This window comes from Gavialis gangeticus, unplaced genomic scaffold, assembly GCF_001723915.1.
Source record: "Gavialis gangeticus isolate Ggan-Ray unplaced genomic scaffold, GavGan_comp1, whole genome shotgun sequence".
NCBI classification, from domain to species: domain Eukaryota; kingdom Metazoa; phylum Chordata; order Crocodylia; family Gavialidae; genus Gavialis; species Gavialis gangeticus.
In genome coordinates, this window is record NW_017728992.1 from 8,850,621 (window position 1) to 8,863,046 (window position 12,426).

A 12,426-nucleotide genomic window follows, 5' to 3' on the forward strand; every position below is an offset into this window, starting at 1 on the left:
GATGCTGAGTAAGTCCTTGGTCTTAATCCAGTGCCCACTGAGGTCAATGAAATGACCTCTTGAATTTAATGTACACTGGATCAACTCTTTAATCTCTCTATTTACAGTTCCCCATCTGTAAATTATGGTGATAATGGTCCTTCCTAGGCAGTGATGTGGGCCACATCAGGATATAAAAAATAAAACCCCTAGTTTTCCAGCACTAGTAATAAGATAATATAATGAGACTATTTGCTATTCAGACTATTGCAAGTGTTTTTCTCAGCACGTAATTATTTGCAACACACCCCACACCCTTCCCCCAGATATATGTATTTTGGACAGCTCTCCATCCTAATACTAGTTGAAACCACAGACTGGAGATTAAATATACATGATCTGAACTTCCACTGTCCTGTGATCACAAACTATAAAAAAAGGAGGTATGACCATAATTATCTTGGATTTGTCCCTCTCCAGTATTATCTGATTTCTGATGTGAAGCTGGTCTTAGTCTTTTCTGCCATGTGGCTTACTCCCATCTCCAGGTTGTCAAATGGAGAAGGATGACCAAAGCCATATATTTATACAGAAAAAATAAAATACTGGAACTCTTCTCTAGACAAAGAAGAATTCTGGACTGTGACAGCTCAGAGCTTCATCTTGTTCTGTCATTGTGCAGCAGCATCCTGTTGACACTGTACAAACTCACTCGTGTGAGTATAGGCTGAGGTACCAAAGATACATATCTATTCTTTGCAATGTCAGCACCGTGCTATGAACCACATGTAATCTTCTGTATTATTACGCTGTGTTTTTGGGGAGCTATTTTTACTTCTGTCCCTTTAATTTTCATAAATGACACATACTGGAAGATATGTCATTCAGAATATGAAAAAAATACAATGACCATCACCTGCTTAAATAAATTTGTGGTTTCAAGCTTTAATGGGGGTGAACAGCTCATTCATTTATATTGCCCTACTGAATTAAATGAAAGTATGTTGGTAGTTTTACAAATGAAAGCTTAGTATATTAAGGAATGATAATAATAATTGAATTATAGGTAAATCTGATGTCTTAAGGTAGGGGCAGATGGGGGAGGTGGCGCATGGCCAGATGCAGAGCAGGGGAGGGGTAGAGGGTAGTGCGCAGCCAAATGCAAAGCAGAGGAAGCCTTCGCATGCAAGCTTCCCCACCCCCGCCCTGAGTCCAGTTAGGTGGGTGGCACCTGCGTGGCAGTGTGGGATGGTGCATGGTGGTGCTCTGTCCCCGCCCGCCTGCATGTATCCCCTCAGGCCTTCTGGTCCATATACCCCCAGTAGGCAACCCCTGTCTTAAGGTCTTTCTCTCTCTCTAATACTGAAATCTGACTGCAATCTTTGTCTGTCAACTTGCCTACCATGCCCTGATGGGAGAATATATGTAAATAATTAAAACAAAAAAGAAGACTACAGATCATATAGCCAAGTCACTATTTCCTCATGATTTTTTAAGGAAGGTGCTCAATGTGGTCACATGCAAAGGAATCCTAGTCTGTCTGTCACTCTCAATACTTCATTGTCTTTTACAATTAATGAACTAGTATCAACCTAGTTCACCTAAACAATTTGTTTATCCTCATTTTCCCCCTTTTAAGTTCAAGTGACAGTTCGCTGAATCTACATCTTCCCAAGGCTGCCAGAGGACTCTCCCCCTTTTTTTGTTGGGCAAGTTGCCTCTGCTTCTCAGGGAAATCAATCATTAGCTCTCTAGCTGCTGCTGACAAGATCCCATGCCTCCACACAGGTTACTACAACTTCACTCAGTTGCTCACTCTCATCCTGTCCCCTTCCAGGGGTAAAGGCTTGCTGCCAGCAGTATTTTAGCTGCTTCACTCTAGTTCCTTTTCCAGTTTTTAATCAAAGTCTCTTTTCAGGTGTGGGACGCTCCAGCTTCAGGACTCAGGCTACTAATGTATCACACCGATGCTCCGCATCTCTGGCTACCAGTAAGTCTTCCACGGAACGTCCCCTGCAACAGATCAGAGCTTGCCTCCCTGTTACAATAATAAATGTATGTTTGTACAGGTGCACTGGACTGGTCAAGAGGTTTGCAAATCCCAGATTATGCCTTAGCCTGTCCTTTCTGCCCCTGGACCCTTGGAAAAGTTTAGCTAATCAGAGGAGGTCCTCAGTCAATACCAGGGGTGATTCCAGGAAAAGACATCTATAAATCTTATATTCATACATTCGCCAGTAATATGCAACCTGCCCTTGCTCCAGTGCCAGTTGGTTCAGAATCAACCAGATGATCTACCACCAATTCTCTTTGTTCTGCAGCAAAACTCTTCCCCTTGACTAACTGTCCTGCTGCCAGTATCCTATCATTGCCCTGCTCCTAAACCGGGTTGAGGTGGGGTTGTGGGAGGGAAGATTAATTTTCCAGCAGAGATTCTACACAGCTCCGTGGTGTTTGACTTGGGTCAGTAGTAAGAGGAATAAGTATTTGATTGTGCCCTGATGCTGAGCCTCAAAAGAACAGTTTACAGCATTTTTTTTCTTTTTTCCCCACCTATGAGGTTTATCCCATCTATGTTGTAAAGTATTACTATCCATAGGAATTTCTGCTTAATAAATCAATGTGAGATACCACTGTGTTATTTTGTCTTCAGTTTCTGCTCTTATGTAGCACATTTTTTATGCTAAGCAGGGGCACATGCTTCTATTAAACATTACCAGGCCTTCACCTGGAAATAACCCAAAATGTAGTACACTGCTTCCTAGGTTTACATCAGCATCAGTTTAAAGCAGTCACTTTATGGATTCTTCTGCCCACCAAGAGCCCTGAAGAGTGCTATAGGACTGTAAAATGGACAGGGGGGTTGCCTAAGCAAATCTAAAGGCAGACTCAGGGCTTTCTTTTGGAAAATGCTGACAAAATCTAGGACTGGTCAAAGTTCTGTTTCATAAGGTTGCACAATGTGGCATGTCACTGACTGTCTCCAGTAATGAAACAGTCTCAAACAGCATGGACAAGTGTAATCTTAAACCAGTGTAAACGCAGTTTAAATCCAAGACACACACACAGATATGGCTGTTTATCTGGTTTCAAGCCACCTAGAACAGATCAGAAGTGTACCTGGAAAATCAAGTACTGTTTTGTCCCGGTTCAGTGTGAACCAATTCAGTGTTATATGTGGATACCAACCATTCTGTGACATTTCTGATAAGCCCCTAGTTCAGTCCTCCACACTGTTATCACTCCTATACCCACCTCTCCTATAACTAGCTGCTCTGGTATGCAGCCAGAACTCTACTGCCCCCCACCCTTTTTTTCTTCTGTTGGCACTGTTCCATCAATGAGCACACTTGTTCAACAAAACCTCTTTTGAGCAACTAACAGAGTCTTTAGTTCCTACTTGACCACAGCCCCTCATCCTGCACCCCTGCACCCTCCCAACCTCTGAAAACCAAAAAAGCATGCGTCTAAGCATACCTCCACCCCGTTCAAATCAGGCAAGAACATTGCAGATTTTGATCAATTGCAACTGAAGTGTATTGGACTCATATTTAGAAGAGAAGGGAAAGCAGAAAAGTGAAAATGCTCTAAGCCACAAGTGACCCACCCAGTGGGATTTCCCAAAGCACTCCCACCCCACTCCTTACCCACTGCAAGGCATGCTGTGCTGGGTGCTCATTCCAACCCTTTTGTGTGAAGGACTCTTGGAGCCACAGCCCTCCACACAATTGTGAATCAGTTCCCAATCAGTGATATCAATGGAACCTTCGGCAATCCCTCACAATCAAGGATGATTGTCTTCCATGACCGTCTTATCTGTGTGTCCAAAGATGGCTGATGAGGCCCAGCCAGGATCAACAGACTCTATAGCAGTGCAGACCTGTGTTTGTGTGGGGTAGATGGCACTGAGTTCTTGATTTGGTCCACCACAAGCTGTTTCTGCCACTTCTGCTTTTCTGTCTCCTGTTGCTGTCATGAGGTTCAAAAGTATTACAGCTGCTGAGTCACACTCCTGTCTCATCCAAGTGCTAGATAATCTTCTTGTAACTGCTGCTTTCATGCCAGTTCATGACTAGGAGCTTCCAGAACTCACAATCCTGCTCCTGTCACCATTAGCTGGTCACCTACACTAAATCAGACATTCAAAAAGCCCAAGCCTGAATCAATTCATTCTTTGAAGGTTACTCTAGCCTGCATAGATAGAACCAAGAAGCAAGTGAATATCTGGGGGGGCACTAGAGCACACCTTCCCTTCTCTTCAGCAGTGGCTAGAAGGTTGGAGGGAAGCCAAGCTTGGGGGACGGGGCATAGCTAGGCCCTGGCAGGCCACTGAGGATGACTGTGTAGGGGTTTAAACCAACAACCTTATTATCAATTTAATTCTGTGTGCCTAAGCATACAGGATTTACAGAAAGACAAGCAGGATAATACTTATGGGGATAAGGCACAACACTGTGTACATTAAAACATAAGACATGAAAAGAAAGAAAGAAAGCAAAGTTATATGCTTCATTTGCTCATACATACATACCCATTTATTTCATTCATTCTTGCAAAAGAAACAAACACACAGACAGTCCTGCAAAGGTTAAGGTGTTACCAAGTCTTAAGTCGCTTGGGTTAGTTTGATAGCCAGCCAGACTAACCACGAGGGATGGAGTCAGGTCTCTTCAAACATGCCCAAAACTCCTCTTTGCAGGTGAACAGACCCAAAGCTTTGTTGTTCTCACCCATTTTTATAATGATAGTTCTTTATACAAGTCTATGGATTCCACTGAGTCAGACGTGAAGATCATCCCCTCTGTCCTGTTGGCAGGTTGCGATTGGTAGGGTGATTTCTTTTTGCACTGGTTTCTGCCCGCTTCAGCCTTTGAAAGTCTTAGAGTTATTTTGCAAACGTCTTTCATAGAATTATTTTTGTAGCTTCTTCGTAGAACTGTTTTTCCATTCTTTGGCTGTTGGAATTCACAGAATTCCTTAAGCATCCATACCAGACATACTACAGACCTTGCATAAGCATTATATCTATATATTACTAAATTTAAGCTATAAAATCATGAGACTAAAAGGTCTATCACGCATATCAAGAACTGAAACATTACAGATGATAAATCCTAATAGGGTTAACAATTCATTTTAATAGCTGGATTGTCAAAATAATAAAAAGCAATTATAGCACAACACCCTGGCCTGCATGGCCCCCAACCAGAGTGTGCCTGGAGGGAGAAGGGGGAAGCAGCCCCTACCAGGCCTTTCCCCACTCTCCTCTCAAGCAGCAGGGAGCATGGCCAGACCCCAGGCCCTGGCTAGCATGCTAAGGTGAAAGGAGGGAAGCAGAAGAGGGGGTGTTTAATCCCCCCTCCCTCCCCTCTCCAACTAGCTTGGGACCCCAGCCAGGGTCTGCCTAGCAGGGGCACAGCAGGCTTCCCCACCACCCCACCCCTGCTCACTGCTTAAGCACCAGGAGCAGGGGACATGGCCAGACACCAGTAGCCTGAGGTGAAGGGAGGTGTTTAATTCCCCCTCCCTCCCCTCTGTGGCAGGCCAGTAGAGGGCGCTCCTGCATTGAACCACCCACCTCACTGTGCCCAACCACCTTCCAGGCTCCCAGTGCCTCCCTGGGGGTGCCTCACGTCCAGCTGACCCCCTTCCTGGAGCACACCTCCAAGCCTGAGGGTAATGCTACCACCACCCAGAGTCTGGAATGATCTTGGACCTGTGCCCTATGGGGAATACAGGCCTAGTAGTCCTTAGGGGTACTTGACCCACTGCAAGAACTTGGGGTGCTTCCCTCAGTCTGAAGCACAAATAGTGGTCTCCCTTAGTCAGCTAAACCAAGGGGACCCCAAAGCATAATCTAAGTCTCCCATGCTAGGTACAAAGGAAAACTTTATTGGTTACAAGGAGTAGGTTTGGAATAGAGTACAAGGTAGAGCAATATCAGAGAAATACCTTAGAGCAAACAGTGGCATGGTGGCCTTTGATCACGCATCTGAGTTACTACAAGCTAGATATCTAGTTAGATCTCAAGTAGCTTACTCATGAGTATCATCCAGAGCCATGTATCCAGCTCAGGTTACAACTCAGGGTTACCTCAAGCAGATGGGTCCAGAGATGACTGCCCTCTGTAGTGACCATGGTAACCAAATTGTCAGATAGCAGAGTTTGGGGAGAGACAAAGATGGTATTCTGCTACACCCTCTTCCACTGGCATGGACACAGATCCCAGCTGGAGTCCTGTGCTAGTGGGAAAGGGGTGAATAAACCCCTTTCACTTCAGCATATCAGCAACTGGCCACATCCCCTGCTCATACTGCTCAAGCAGTGAGTGGGGGTGGGGAAACCTGCCAGGACTGCTGCACCCCTGCCAGGCAGACCTTGACTAGGGTCCTGTGTTGGTGGGAGAGTGGGGATTAACACCCCCTACACCTCAGGCTACTGGCATCTGGCCATGTCCCCTGCCCCTGACACTTGAGTGGTGGGGGGGGTGGGGAGCAGGGGGGAGAGCCAGGCAGACCCTACCTGCAGTCTGGGGCAGGGTTTCCCACCCCCACCCACACCAGCTTCTCAGCCAGCTGGAGCAGTCACAGTGCTACAGCTAAGGAAGAGAAGGGTGGGAGCAACCCTGCTCCACTGAAGCAGACAGCTCAGCCCAGCCTAGGACTGAAAAGCATCCTGGGATGCTGGGGGACAGTGAGTTAACTTTAACCAGGAAGGGGTCTGGGACAGAAGTTCTGTTAATGAGTTTGACCTAAATCAGTTACGTGTGATAAAGATAGTTGAATGTAGTATCTTAAACCAGTGTCTACTATATTTATATTAATAATGTTTTTATGTTGGTGGGCTCTATCTTTTGTATAATATTTGTAGTTCCTTTACTTTGTTTGAACTTATTTATACTATTGTCATGTGTGTGTTATGTCATCTTCAGGTGTATGGCATTTAGCCAGAATCCGTAATAAGTTTAAACAAACCAGCTTCAGCCATTTTCAGTTTCATGTGCACTGAACGTCTGTCCTGTTAGAGACTGAAACTGGTTTCTGATCACTTAAACTGGTTTATGTGTAATTTCTGTCCCTAGCCCAAAGGGCTTGAGAAATGTGCTGGAAAAACCTGTTTTCATGAAAGATGCCTGTGCATTACTTCATCATGGAGAAACTGCTGCACATCAGCTTCCACATGGCTTTTGACAGAATGGGACCTTGTTCCAGTGGCAAAGAGACCAAGACAACTGGGGGGGATCTTGTTTCATGGCAGCCTTCATCTTGGCAGTCACTGATATTCTAACACTTCTTGCCTTCTCTACCATTGAAAGCTTATAGACCCATGGGTTGGGGCTGGGCAGACTCCTTATAGTGGCAACCTGTACTCACTAGGGCTCAGCATCGTCAAAGGATAGATGTTGCTCATAAGGAGGGAAAAACATTGCCATCTACGGTCCTCACCACATCCTGGTGGTGCTGCTGCTGCTTGGTCTGTGGCTGCTTATTCATCAGTTTCCCCTGCTTATTTCACAGCTAACTTTCCCTGAAGGTTATTTCACTATCCACCACCTGTGAACACACTAGGTAGCTGTATAGCTCTGTCCCACAGCCCTTGTTATTAATATTCACAACCCAAAGGAATACGAGTCTCTTGAACTTGTACCCTGACCATGCAGCCGATAGTTAGATTACGATGGAGAATTTTACCTTTGACAGACCTTTTTGTCAATGAGGTTGCCTATAGTTTAACCAAAAATAGACATGTTGCTGGCAGCTGGCAATTTTCCAAAGCAGTTCTGTTGGGGAAAGATGACCCTGGATTCTGAAGTAAAATACAATATAAAACAGCCCCAGTACTGCTACAGCAAACTAAAGAAAAAAAATGAATATGGATTTTTGTTTAACTGCAATTTGTGAAAAAGCCATGCTATTGAATTGAAAGGGTTGTACTGTTTAGCTACTGCTATTTCTTACATATAATTCTTTCCTTAAGAATGAGAATAAGACTATTCAGTCAGAGTTGGAAGGATGCAAATAGCATTTCCTTCTGTTACATACATGTGTCCTCTATTCTTTTTTCCTGAAGGTATTAAACACTTATGCACAAGTTCTGCTGTTGTGCTTAGCATAAATTAAAAACAACTCTAACAACTCCTGCATCAGGGGAAATGAAAGCAGAATTTGTCAATCTGATTTCATAGCAGAGTCTTCTCCTCAGGTACATAGTTTTCACGAGAAGGAATGCAGAAGTTTCCCAGATGGCTCCATGTGTCCACAAAACAGGGCTTGACCTGATACTTCTAATGTAGCATATATAAGTTTTGTTCCAAAAGTGACAGTAATTGCCAGAGCCTTTCATCAAATTAAACCCACTGAGCCAAGTTCTCTCTGCTAGGTTGCATCTTCATTGGGCTTGAGCAAGATAGAATCTGATGTATGAAGGGTCTGAATATGATCTATGATTCTATCTTGCTCAAGCCCAAAAAAGTGAGTGCAGATTTCTGCACTGTCAGCTACCAGGTAAATTCAAACTGCAAATATTCAGTAGACCCACTGTCAAGTTAAGCAGCAGCCTTCATAGCCTACAAGGAAAAAAAAAAAAATCAGACACTGCACTAAGTTTAGGATCCAAGCTGCAGAGCAATCCTGTCTTTTCATTTAAAAAAATTAATCTGCCTCTTTTTCTGGATTTCCAAAGATCACTTCTATGTTCACCTGCCAGGATCTCTTCTCTTCAGGCATAGTTTTTTGTTTGTTTGGTTTTGTTTTTTCAGACCATTCAGCAATGTACAACATTTCTCCGAAGTGAATAGTCTCTCCTCCTCAACTCTAACCTGCAGGTTATTCAGTGCGTCACCTTTGATAGAAGAACACTAAGAAGTTCCTGGAATACAATACTGCTCTGTAAATGTCATCTGCAATCTTCCACAGATCCAAAAGCCTCAAATGACATTTGTCAGATGGCAGATGTAATGTAGAACTTCCTGTAATGATACAGGAAGTGGGACAGGAGGATGCCCATTGTTTTGCTGGGGGGGAGGGGGTAGGCGGGAAGGTGTCTTTTAGCAATACAACACCAATTAATGACCAATATTTTACTTGCAGTTCAAAGAAGCCATACATCCTGCACTGAAATGAACAGTTAGTCCAAAAATTAAAATGGACTTTAAGGGGAAAATTGAACACGCCAATTCTTATGGATTACAACAGCCCATAAAATACAAACATTTCAGTTGTGTGCTTAATTCCTACTAATATTTATCCAAGCTTCACTGTCCATTAAATACAAATAAAGCAATAATTGCAAGAATTAGCCTAAAAATTGATAACTGTAAGCAACTAAGTTTTATTCTTAATTCAATAATAAAGATAATGTTATTTCCTTCTTTGGTTTCTGAATGCTTTTATTATCAAACTGATATACACATGGAATAAGGCATCAGAAAGGCTTAGTAGAAATTCCACCTGCAAAAGGTCTCCCTTTTGCTATTTCTTAAACAGAAATGTTAAAATGTTAAAAAGGCATGAGAGCAGAAGTCATTGCATGATGTTTCAAGCTCCATTTCTCACCTTTTTCCTATATTAAATCCTAATGTATCTTATTTAAACCCTATTCCTCCAAACACATGCTTACCTCTACATCCATGAAGCCCCACAGAATTCAAGAATGCTCTGACGGCAATTACCCCAAGACCTCCAATCAGGTAACAGCAAATAATACTGTTTGATTTATATAGTTTACAAAGAGAAATTTTATTTGTCCATTGGAACTGTATCTTGTGGTAGATACTTGCAGTTTGTGTAATGGTCTTTCCATGACTTAATGATGGAACCAATAAAAAAGGAACACTTTAAGTTACAAATTGTACAATTAAAATATTAATTGTATTCATTACTAGAAATGACTAAATCTTCATCTGTTGTATGTTAAACCCCAACTCTATGGGGCTCCCAGTGACTAGGGAGATGGCAATCCAATTGCTCATAGATCCTGTTACTCATTAGCCAGAGTAAGCAGGGAGCAAACACCAGCACACACTGCTCGCAACAGCTTTATTCAAAGTGGAGACAGCTTCGGGCCAGGTCCCAAAAAACCAACAAACCTGGGACCAGCACTGAACATTAGTTCTTTTCACATTTTACACACCTTGGATTATGCTCATTAACATTTATTCCACCTCTGTCCCTCCTTCTATTCCACCCATTTCTCCTTCCATCTCAAGCTCTGCCTCTGTTTACCTTTTACTTCATTAATATTGGATTGCCTATGCATTTCATCCATTTACATGCCTCTCTGCTAAGAGCACATGCGTAAGGCCATGAACCTGGCTTCTCCCAGTCACTTGCTTGTTCTTTCTGGTTTTTTGCTGACTCCATCTCCAAGGTCTTGCTTCTGCTTCATCTCCTCACAACAGCTGGTGGGCTGCATCTTGTTCTTCTTACACCATATATTCTACACACTATCCCATTGTTAGGAAACTACTTGCCTAAGTATTTGCAAGGTTATTTTAATACACCATTCTGCCTTGTGGGCAACAGCTTTTGCCAAGACACAGATAAAAGCTTTTATTCAGCTGCAAATCCAGAGCTCCAAGATCCAAATATTGTCACCCTAACATTGTAAGTCATGAAGACCATGTGGTCTATCCAGTTAAAAATTTGCTTCTGATGAATAGTTAAACATTTCATCTTAAAATCCACCATCCGCAAGTATATCCACTGGTAAAGCTCAAGTGCATTAACAGTTTCAAGAAGTGAACTTCAGATTTAAACAAATGTTTCTGCAAAATATTGTCTGCTATACATTCAGTTTACCTGGTAAGATGTTAGACAGCTGACTATCATGCACTGACTGGGGTTTATCAAATTCATCCATAATCCTGAGTAGAGAAAATTCAACTTTATAATGTACAATAATAAACTCAATACACAAAGTGCTTTTTATATTATTTTTAGCAAATCCTATATTAGAGACATCCCTTCCATAGGGTCAGAGTACTATAAAACCCAGAAAGACTAGCACTTTTGTATGTTCAAGGAACTCTGGTCCTTTTTTAAAAAAAGAAAACAAAAACAAAAACAAAAACCATGCTTTGTGTTTTCTCGGAAAAGATTAAAAATAAACTTAAACTGTTTTAACCAATGAAATCTTTATATCTTTACTGAGAGTGCTAAACTGTCCTATTCTTTGTGTAGATATGAAGAGATATGGTCTTGCTCCTGGTGATATTTGCTCTGTGGGAGAAAAGCTGAAATAACATTCTACACAAATAGACTGCAGATGGCTCGGGCCTTTTGAAAATAACCGTCTCTGTATTGATTCACTTTAGGGATAAAAGCCTATTGGACTGACTAGAAGCCAGCCCTAAGCACACACAGATGAGCCACAACAGAATGCTGCACAAGTGGCGTGAGAATTCTAATAAATGCCATCTGTGGATGGCAGGTAGCAAGAAATATCTAGTGGCTATGTATTGCCCAATTTTTCTAGCCTCTGGAAAGACATTCAATTTAGTTTAAATACAACACCTCCCTTTCCCAGCTGAGGAATTTGAAAAGGAGGGTGAAATCATTATTCAATAGAAGTAGAGATCATCCATCCAAGATGAAAAGAAAAAAAAGAGACACCAAGCAAAGCATGAAAACTCTCATCATTGCTGCAGGATAAACATGTCCCACATTTCTGTTTTACTGTCACTCAGAGGTATTCATCACATTTACATTTTTGGGTCCCTGTACACATTTTCAGTAGACACAGGTGAATATAGATAGAGGTAGGTAAATCAAAGAGTTTGGTAGAAATGTAATTGTGACATCTAGCACTTTGCATGTTTTCAGCTTCTTATAAGCAGTTATCGATCATAGCTAATATTTAGTATGGAACCATTTTTTTCCTCAAAAGACTTACGATGACTACTTTTTTATCCAGGGCCCTAAAAAATCAAAGTTTAAAAAAGCGAAGCAGGGCATGGTCTGGGACAAGGCACAGGTCACGGTCCTGAGGCAATTGAAGGCTGGGTCCTCCATGGGGACACTGCCAGAGCATCTCTATGGTTGGCCCTCACCCTGGTGCTGAAACATGCAGCCCACCAGGCCATATGTTTCAGCATCAGGGCTCCAGTGCTGGTGAGTAAGGGGTTGGGGGGCTGGAGAGAGAGGGAGGGGACCATGGGGCCGCACACACTCCCCCAGCCCTGCCAACCCCTGCTGGAGCTGGACCCAAATCTCCAAAGAAGAATATACCTCCTCTGCTCGGGCCTGTAGGCGAGCTGTTAGGAAGGCCAAGGTGGACATAGAGCTCGGATTAGCGTCCAAGATTAAGGATAACAAAAAGTCCTTTTTCAAATATATTGGGAGGATGAAGAAGGCGCCGGGTAATGTGGGACCCCTGCAGGATACGCTGGGCAATCTGGTGGTTGCGTCAGAGGAGAAAGCGGACCTCTTTAACCAATTCTTCACCTCC

At 42.8% G+C, this 12,426-nt stretch overlaps 1 long non-coding RNA gene across 1 annotated transcript in view; it reads right to left on the reverse strand.

Annotated features, from left to right (window-relative positions):
• Positions 1-1,440: 1,440 nt before the first annotated feature.
• Positions 1,441-12,426, reverse strand: part of LOC109300125 — an 87,410-nt gene continuing 76,424 nt past the window's right edge. The window contains exon 2 of the long non-coding RNA XR_002098134.1: positions 1,441-2,017. This is a non-coding gene — a long non-coding RNA (uncharacterized LOC109300125). The remainder of the gene's footprint in view (positions 2,018-12,426) is intronic.